Source organism: Crotalus tigris, unplaced genomic scaffold (genome assembly GCF_016545835.1).
Source record: "Crotalus tigris isolate CLP2741 ecotype Arizona unplaced genomic scaffold, ASM1654583v1 scf7180000019504.1669754, whole genome shotgun sequence".
Classification (NCBI taxonomy): domain Eukaryota; kingdom Metazoa; phylum Chordata; class Lepidosauria; order Squamata; family Viperidae; genus Crotalus; species Crotalus tigris.
In genome coordinates this window covers 209,686-218,395 of record NW_024097569.1, presented here as the reverse complement: position 1 = coordinate 218,395, position 8,710 = coordinate 209,686, and positions in this window count along the sequence as shown.

The following is an 8,710-nucleotide window of genomic DNA, read 5'->3' as shown; positions in this document are numbered from 1 at the left end:
TTTAATTCCTTGCTTCAGAAGCTGGTGTATGGGTCCATCTGTGATGCAAGTATCTTCCTGTTCTCGAAAATAAATCTGATGGTTAACATAGCACCAGTTCTTTTACCTCTCCCCTCTTTGCCTCTCACCAATTAGCAGAAGAAGTGTTTACTCTCCACCTAAAATGAGGAAAATCAACTGGTCCCTGCAGGTGAAAATGGATTAAAGTACCTCTGTCAGTGGTGTCAATGGCAGCGATTAGCACTCCAATCTATTCCCAGGGACTTGCTAGCAAAGGCGAGAATCATATCAAGGCCGCTGGGATCACTTTAGAGAGAGCTTCTGTCAACTGTCAGTTTGGACAAGACATGCCAGCTGAACCAAGGGGGGGACTGCACTTAGATGCTCAGGACAGGCAGAAGTCCAGCCAGCAGAGAGAAAGAGGAAGGAAGGAAGGAAGGAAGGAAGGAAGGAAGGAAGGAAGGAATTCAATGGACTATAGACTATATATTTAGTGCACAGGTTTTTCTGGGCTTCAGAAGATCAGTACTGAGAAATTGTTCAGGGTTTTTTTTGCAGACATTCCAAGTGCAGCACAGTGCAAAAGATTTTTAAAAATGCAAAATAATGTCCGCAAAAACCCTAATCAATATCTCAGGATTGATATCCCAAAACCCAGAGGTCTTAACTACTAAATATTTACAACAAATCCACATTCTAGCTAGTTCCAAGAAAAACGTAAAACTAGACACACCAAATGATATTGTGCGGCTTGTGATTCTGTGTAGCGGGAACCTACGTCCTTTTCTACCATGTTAGTCAGACCAGATTGTCATTTAAAGCACCATGTGTGGTGGATTTGCTTTGGCTCAGCATATCCTCTGAACACCGCAGTGCATTTTGTTAACCTGGGTTAGGATGTGCTGTGTTGTATCAACCCAGCAACTCTGGGGGTTTAGATAATTTTCAGGCCTCAAAATGCAGATGTCATTTTGAGACGAGATTGGACATGTTTCATTATTTCTATTCATATATTTATTCATCCATTTATTTTAAAGAGGAAATATAGCTTCATTCCTGCAGATCAAGATGACCACCTTGTTAGACCTTCTATAATTGATGGGACTTAGGATTGGGCATCCGGATATCCAAAATGGCAAAGCCAGTGTTTACTATTCCCCTGCAGAGCACCAACTTTCTTCCTCCCTAGACTGCCCATAGATATAGGTAGTCCTCGACTTACAACCGTTCATTTAGTGGTTCACTTAACAAATGCAGTGAGTCACTTAACAACGCAAGAAAGGCCGTAAAATGGGGCAAAACTCACTTAACTGTCTTGCTCAACAAAGGAAATTTTGGGCTCAATTGTGATCCTAAATCGAGGACTACCTGTATGTCTATAACTTCTTAAATGCTTCACAAAGCAGAAGTCCTTGACTTACAACAGTTCATTTAGTGACCATTCAAAGTTACAACGGCACTGAAAAAAAGGGACTTATGACCGTTTTTCACACTTAAAACCATTACAGAATCCCCATGACCACATGATCAAAATTCAGGTCCTTGGCAACTAACTCATATTTATGATGGTTGCCCTGTCATCTAATCAATTTTTGCAACCTTCTGACAAGCAAAGTCAATGGGGGAAGCTGGATTCACTTAACAGCCACATGATTCACTTTACAAGGGCAGGGAGTCAACAAGAAAGGTCGTAAAACGGGGCAAAAAACTCAACAACTGTCTCACTGAGCAGTAGAAATTTTGGGCTCAATTGGCATTGTAAGGATTATCTGGGTTTACTCTAGCCCGAATCAGGGTGCTACCAGTTAGGTCAATAGATATATGAGTATCCCATATAAAAGCCAAGCTTGTTTCTGTTCATATTGCGAGATAGAATCTGTCTGACATGTGCTCTTAAAATGCCTGTTAATTGTGAATAGTTTTAATCAATGCTTTTTTTGTAAAAAAAAAAAAAAAAGAAAGAAAGAAAAGAAAAGATGCCGGAACTCACACATGTCATACAACCAGCCTTGCCTACCCTACAAGGTTCCATCCAAAAAAGGTGCCGGAACTCGGTTCTGGGCGTTCTGTGACAAAAAAAAAAAGGCCCTGGTTTTAATTGCTATTGTGACCAGGAGGCTGTTGATTTTTGCCTGGATGACCATTCCCCATAAATCTCTTAACAAAATTTTTATCAATAGCTATAGTTCAGCCAAGAAATTAAAAGACACTTGCTCCTGGGGAGGAAAGCTATGGCAAATCTAGAGAGCATACTAAAAAGCAGAGACATCACCCTGCCAACAAAGGTGCCTATAGTCAAGGCCATGGTTTTCCCAGTTGCAATGTATGGCTGTGAAAGTTGGACCATAAGAAAGGCTGAGCGCCAAAGAATGGAGGCCTTTGAACTCTGGTGCTGGAGAAGACTCCTGCGAGTCCCTTGGACTGCAAGGTGATCAAATTGGTCATTCCTAGAGGAGATCAACCCCAACTGCTCTTTAGAAGGTCAGATCCTGAAGTTGAAACTCAAGTACTTTGGCCACTTAATGAGAAGGAAGGACTCACTGGAAAAGAGCCTGTTGCTGGGAAAGATGGAGGGCAAGAGAAGAAGGGGACGACAGAGAATGAGATGGCTGGATGGAGTCACTGAAGCAATAGGCGTGAGCTTAAACGGACTCCAGAAGATGGTAGAGGACAGGAAGGCCTGGAGGAATGTTGTCCATGGGGTCGCGATGGTTCGGACATAACTTCGCAACTAACAACAACAACAACACAACAAAGTTCTTTGAAACCTTTTCCATCCTATTAACTGTTAACCCCAAACAGCAGGGGGGTCAAACTGCCGGCCTGCGGGCCAGACATGTCACAAGGAAACCGCGCCCACCCCATTGCCGGCAATGGGGAAAACATTCCGATACGTCGTGCAACAACACGTGACGTCACGAGTTTGACATGCCTGCCTATCAAGATATTCTTGCAATTTTTAAAATGTTCCTTTAGAATGTTTTTTTTTCTAAATTATTGTATTCTATGCTGATCTTTAATTGGGTTGGTCTTGGATGGTATATTCAATTTTGATATAATTTGATTTATTAAGTGTGTATGGCTGCCCATCTCATATAAGTAACTGGGTGGGTGACAGATAAAACAAGATAAAAAACCAGTCAATAATTAGAAAAAACTAAATAATATAAAAATAGCAATTGAGAAACTTTTATTTTGTTAGTGCCCTTGATACCTCGTTGTTTCTATTGAAACACAAGATGATATGAGGGAGACGTCTCTCCTCGTTTTCTTTCCAACTCTGTTATTCTGTAATTCTTTCCCCCAGTGACAATCCAGTTAGATAGGCTGAGCTAAGAAAGAACAACTTGCCTCAAGACATCAGGAAGCTATCTAGCTGAGTAGAGGCAGTGAATCTGTGTTTCCACAGCCCAGATTCAACCTCTTAAGCCAGTGTCCATCAACCTTATCAACTGTAATACATGTGGACTTCAATTCCCAGATTTCCCCAGCTGACATTCACAAGAAATTATGGGAGTTGAAGTCCACATGTATTAAAGTTGACAAGGTTGAGAAACTCTGTCTTAAGCACTCCATTCCACAGCTCTACAATACAGGTAGTGTTTGATTTATGACTGTAAGTCATAAATCAAACAGAAAGCAGAATTTCCTCCATTAAGCAAGGTGGTGATTAAGTGAGTCACTGCCAATTTTATGACATTTTTGCCACTGTCATTAAGTGAACCACTGCAGTTGTTAAGTGAATCATGTGATCCTTAAAAAAACCCAGCTTCCCCTCTTGACTTTGCTTGTGGGAAGCTGGCTGGGAAGGCCACGAGTGGAGATCACATGATCCCAGAACACCGCAACTTTCATAAATACATGCCAGTTGCCAAGTGCCTGAATTTTGATCACGTGACTCCTCTGGGGATGCTGCTTCAGTTGTACGTGTGAGGACTGGTCATAAGTCACTTTTTTCAGTGCTTTTGTAACTTCGAATAGTTGCTAAACAAATGGATGTAATGATGGCGAACCTTTTAGAGTGATGGCGAACCTTGTAGAGACCAAGTGCCTAAACTGCAACCTAAAACCCACTTATGCATCGTCGGGTGCCGGGTGAGTATGGCCCATTGGGTGGGTGTGGCCCATTGGGTGGGTGTGGCTGCAGTGGTAACGGCAGACCGGGCGGGACTAAAAAGTTCAATCAATCAATCCCAACTTTGCAAGATCTTTTTTTCCCTGCAAGAAGTTGATTGATTGATTGAACCTTTTTTTTTTAACATGGCAGTGGAGGCCTAAAGCAAAAAGGTTTTATAAAACCCAGCTGAAGGCCTAGGACTGGGGCGATGGCACGCGTGCCCACAGAGAGGGCTACGAGTGCCACCTCTGGCACCCGTGCCATAGGTTCGCCACCACTGACCTATACACATCTCAATAAAGAGATATTTTCCTATCTGTTGGTACTGTTCTCCATACATATTTTTGCTTGTGTTAAAAAAAAAAACTGCATCAAAGCATCCCAACTGTCCTCAGCTCAGTGTTTCTTGGCTGGATTGGGTTTACAAATCCTGATTCAGCCTACTGGCTGAGACTCTTGGGAATAACAGAGAAACAAAGATGATTAGGGGGCTGGAGGCTAAAACATACTGTATGAAGAATGGTTGTAGGAATTGGTTATGTCTAATTTAATGAATGGCCACCTAATGAGAAGAAAGAACTCCCTGGAGAAGATCCTGGTGCTGGGAAAGATGGAGGGAAATAGAAGAAGGGGACGACAGAGAAGGAGGTGGCTGGATGGAGTCACTGAAGCAGGAGGTGTGAGCTTAAAGGGATTCCAGAAGATGGTAGAAGACAGGAAGGCCTGGAGGAACGTTGTCCATGGGGTCGCGATGGGTTGGACACAACTTTGCAACTAACAACAACAACAAGTTTAATGAAAAGAAGGACTAGGGGTGATGTGATAGCAGTCTTCCAATATTTGAGGAGCTGCCCCAAAGAAGAGGGGGATCAACCCATTTTCCAAAGCACCTGAAGGCAGGACAAGATGCAACAGATGGAAATTAATCAAGGAGAGAACCATCCTAGAGCCAAGGAGAGATTTCCTCTTGGTGAGAGCAATTAATCAGTGGAACGACTTGCCTCCATTGGCCGTGAATGCTCCAATACTGGAAGTTTTTAAGAAGAGACTGGACAGCCATTTGTCTGAAATGGTATAGGGTCTCCTGCTTGAGTGGGGGAGGGGGTTTGGACCAGAAGACCTCCAAGGTCCCTTCCAGTTCTGTTATTGTGTTATTCTGTTCTTATGGGTTCCATTAACCTTGATGGCAACAGATCAGAGAAGAAATTCCTTTGTTACTCTCTCCTTTTTGAAGTGGATTTTAACTGGCTCTGAAAGGGAAAAGGGACAAAGAAAACCCAGGATTGCCACATGTTGATTCCTTTGCATAGGTGCCCAAGGAGTGGATGAACAAAACCAAGACCATTCCAAATATCCAGTTTGGAAGGTCTTGAAAAGGTCCCCTCACTTGGGAAGGGGAATCACTATGTTCCACAGGTCTGGATGCAAGCACTTGTGAACGTGAATGGATGGAAACACCATGACTTGAGATAAATCCCATCTGACAGGTTTTGCAGTAGATCCGTTCAGAGCAAAAATGCCCAGTCCCCTGTCAGCCAGATTGAAATTATTAAGGAAGACAGACATCGCAGTGACAGTGAGAGCCTCGGGCAACCGCATTTTCCGGCTGTTCGAGCTTTGAAGGTCAGAGCTCACATTGTACAAAACACTTAAAAAACACACTTGTGCATCCATGCACAAAGACACTCGTGCATATACCAGAACTTTTGCTTTGTCGAGAACGAGCCAAATGTTTTTAAATTACAGAGGGATTTATATAATATACATTAACAGAAAAAAAGAACAGTCTCCGAACTTGGCGTGTCTTAGAGTCAGCCTCGAATCCTGGCAACTCCAAAGACACATCGCGGTTTTCTTGGCACGTTGTTTTTTTGGCAAAGCATAAAAAGAGTCTGCTTTTATCCAGAGCAGTGTTCTTCAACTTTGGCAAATTTAAGATGCTGGCACTTCAACTCCACTCTGAAGTCCACACATCTTAAAGTCCCAAGATGATGAAACACTGTTTCAGAATCTTATTTCAGCTTTTCAGTCTACCTTACCCAAGAGCAGTGAGATTTTTCTGATGGTTTTCCTTCCAAGTGCTGCCCTGGGAGAACCCTGCTGAGCTTCCCAGCTCAGACAAGGTCACTTCAATGCTACAAACTGCTGATAAGAAAAATATGGCAGTGGCTTGAAGGGGCCTGACCACTGATAATGTAAAGCTTAGAGCAGTGATGGCGAACCTTTTAGAGATCGAGTGCCCAAACTGCAACCCAAAACTCACTTATTTATCGCTGGGTGCCAGGTGGGCGTGGCCCATTGGATGGGCGTGACTGTGGTGGTCTTGGCAGACTGGGTGAGTGTGGCCAAGGTGGGCATGGTCACCTTAATGGTGCTCGTGGGGAGGGATGCTTGTGGGGGACAGTCAGGGCTGGGGGAGATCCAGGGAGTCTCTGGCAGGTGGGGTGGTGGGCAGGAGGCTCGTTCTACGGAGTGAGGCGAGGCAAGGTAAGGCAGGGCAGGAGTGCCATTGTCCAGGGCAAGGCAAGGCAGGGGCCGGGGCGGCTGCCTGACACCATCGGTCCCCACATACAGAGGCCAGCGAGCCCATGGGGGCAGACAGTGTCCATCAGCAGCCAAAGCCTGCCGGCCCCTCAACTGGTGCACTCTGGGGCTCTGCAGCCCGCCACCAGCAGTTCAGAGAAGCTGCCTTTGAGCTGGACGGCTGGCCGACAGCTGAGGAGACGATGCAATGGGTCGTGCCCAGGAAAAGGAGAGCATGCGAGGCCAGAAGGGATGGGATGGGGGGGAGGGAAAACAGCCGTGCTGGGATGCATCCAGCCATGTGGGAGCTCAGCGTGTTAGCAGTTGGCTGGTTGAAGAGGGATGGTTGCCATCTCTGGGGCATGGTGCGCTGGCCACAGAGAGGGCTTTGAGTGCTGCCTCTGGCACGCGTGCCATAGATTCGCCACCACTGGCTTAGAGGAATAGCCAAGTTTTTAAAATTCATTTAAAGGAGAGTAGATTGAGGGCTTTGTGGATCTCCAGAGGTAGTTCCAGGTACGGTAGACTTACTTCCTGCATCCAACTAGATTATACTGCTTAACTGAAGGGACCCTAAGCAAGCTGGTTCTGTTGGATCATATAGGACAGGCAGACATTACTCAAGGGTAGATTATTCCTCAAATAATTAGGCTCTAAGCCAGTGGTGGCGAACCTATGGCACGCGTGGCAGAGGCGGCACTCGGAGCTCTCTCTGTGGGCACGTGCACCATTGCCCCAGCCCCACCTCCCTCCGCGGCCCCCTCCTCACCACAGCCCCCCTGGAGGAGAGTCGCCCCCAGCACAGCCAAGGACATAGCCAGGTAGCAGGGACAAGACTCCGCCCTCGCGCTCCATAGGTGCCGATGATGCTGCAGAGTGTGGGCGGAAGACGTGGCTGCCATGGTGCTGCAGGGCTGCCTGGGCGATCTGCTGTGGTGGGCCATGGAGTGGTGCGTGGCCCTGCAGGTGGGCAGGGGCAGAGCAGGCAGGGCAGAAGGTGGAGTGGGGGCGGGGGGCGGTTTTTGGGCACTCAGTCTCTAAAAGGTTCGCCATCACTGCTCTAAGCCATGCAGGTCTTTAAAAATAATCAACTTACCACCTTTCGTTTAGTGACCATTCAAAGTTACAATGGCACTGAAAAAAGTGACTTATGAGCTGTCCTTCCACTTGCAAACGTTGCGGCATCACCACGGTCACGTGATCAAAATGTGGGTGCTTGGCCATTGGCCTATATTCATGATGGTTGTCTGAGGATCATGTTGTTGCCGTCTGTAACCTTCCCAGCCAGTTTCTGAACAAGCAAAGTCAATGAGGGAAACCAGATTCACTTAATGACCTCATGATTCATTTAACAACTGTAGCAAAAAAGATAGTAAAATCAGACACGATTCATTTTACAACTGCCTTGCTTAGCAACGGCAATTCTGGACCCAATTGTGCTTGAGGACAATCTGTGGCACTAGCGTTAATTTAATTAAGAAGCTCAGATGGCAGTTGTACATTTTATACTTTCACTTTCCTACCACTTTAAGAGTTACCACTTGAAAATTGAAAATGACACCGAGATGTTTGAGGGTCACAATCCACGTTTTTATGGGCTTCATGGCACCAAAAGTCTTCGGGCATCTCTTTTTTAAAGTGTCCAACCTGTTTCCCATGACTAAAGGTGATGTGTGTAATGTGTAGCTTGATCATAAGTCTTCAGATGCAAAAGGTCTTTTTTGCAGGTTGGGGCCAGAGGCTGTTTCCTATATGCTGAAATAATGGTGGAGTATCATCTTGCATGTAATCATGAGATTATTCTGGGTGGATGTTATTGAGGTCATTAAACTAATTATCATTGTTAGTTTAATTCTTTTATGAGAACATGTATGTGGCTGTCTATTGATTTTGAGGAGTGTGAATGTTTTAGTTTTACAGCATTACTGCAGATATTGCAATGTTGATATTATAATGTTAAATTGTGGAGGCTTTAATTGTCCTTGTGTGACTTACCAAGAATACAACTGGATTTGGTGGTATGCATATTAAATAAATAAGAATTAATACAATAAAGCGTCCATTGTGATT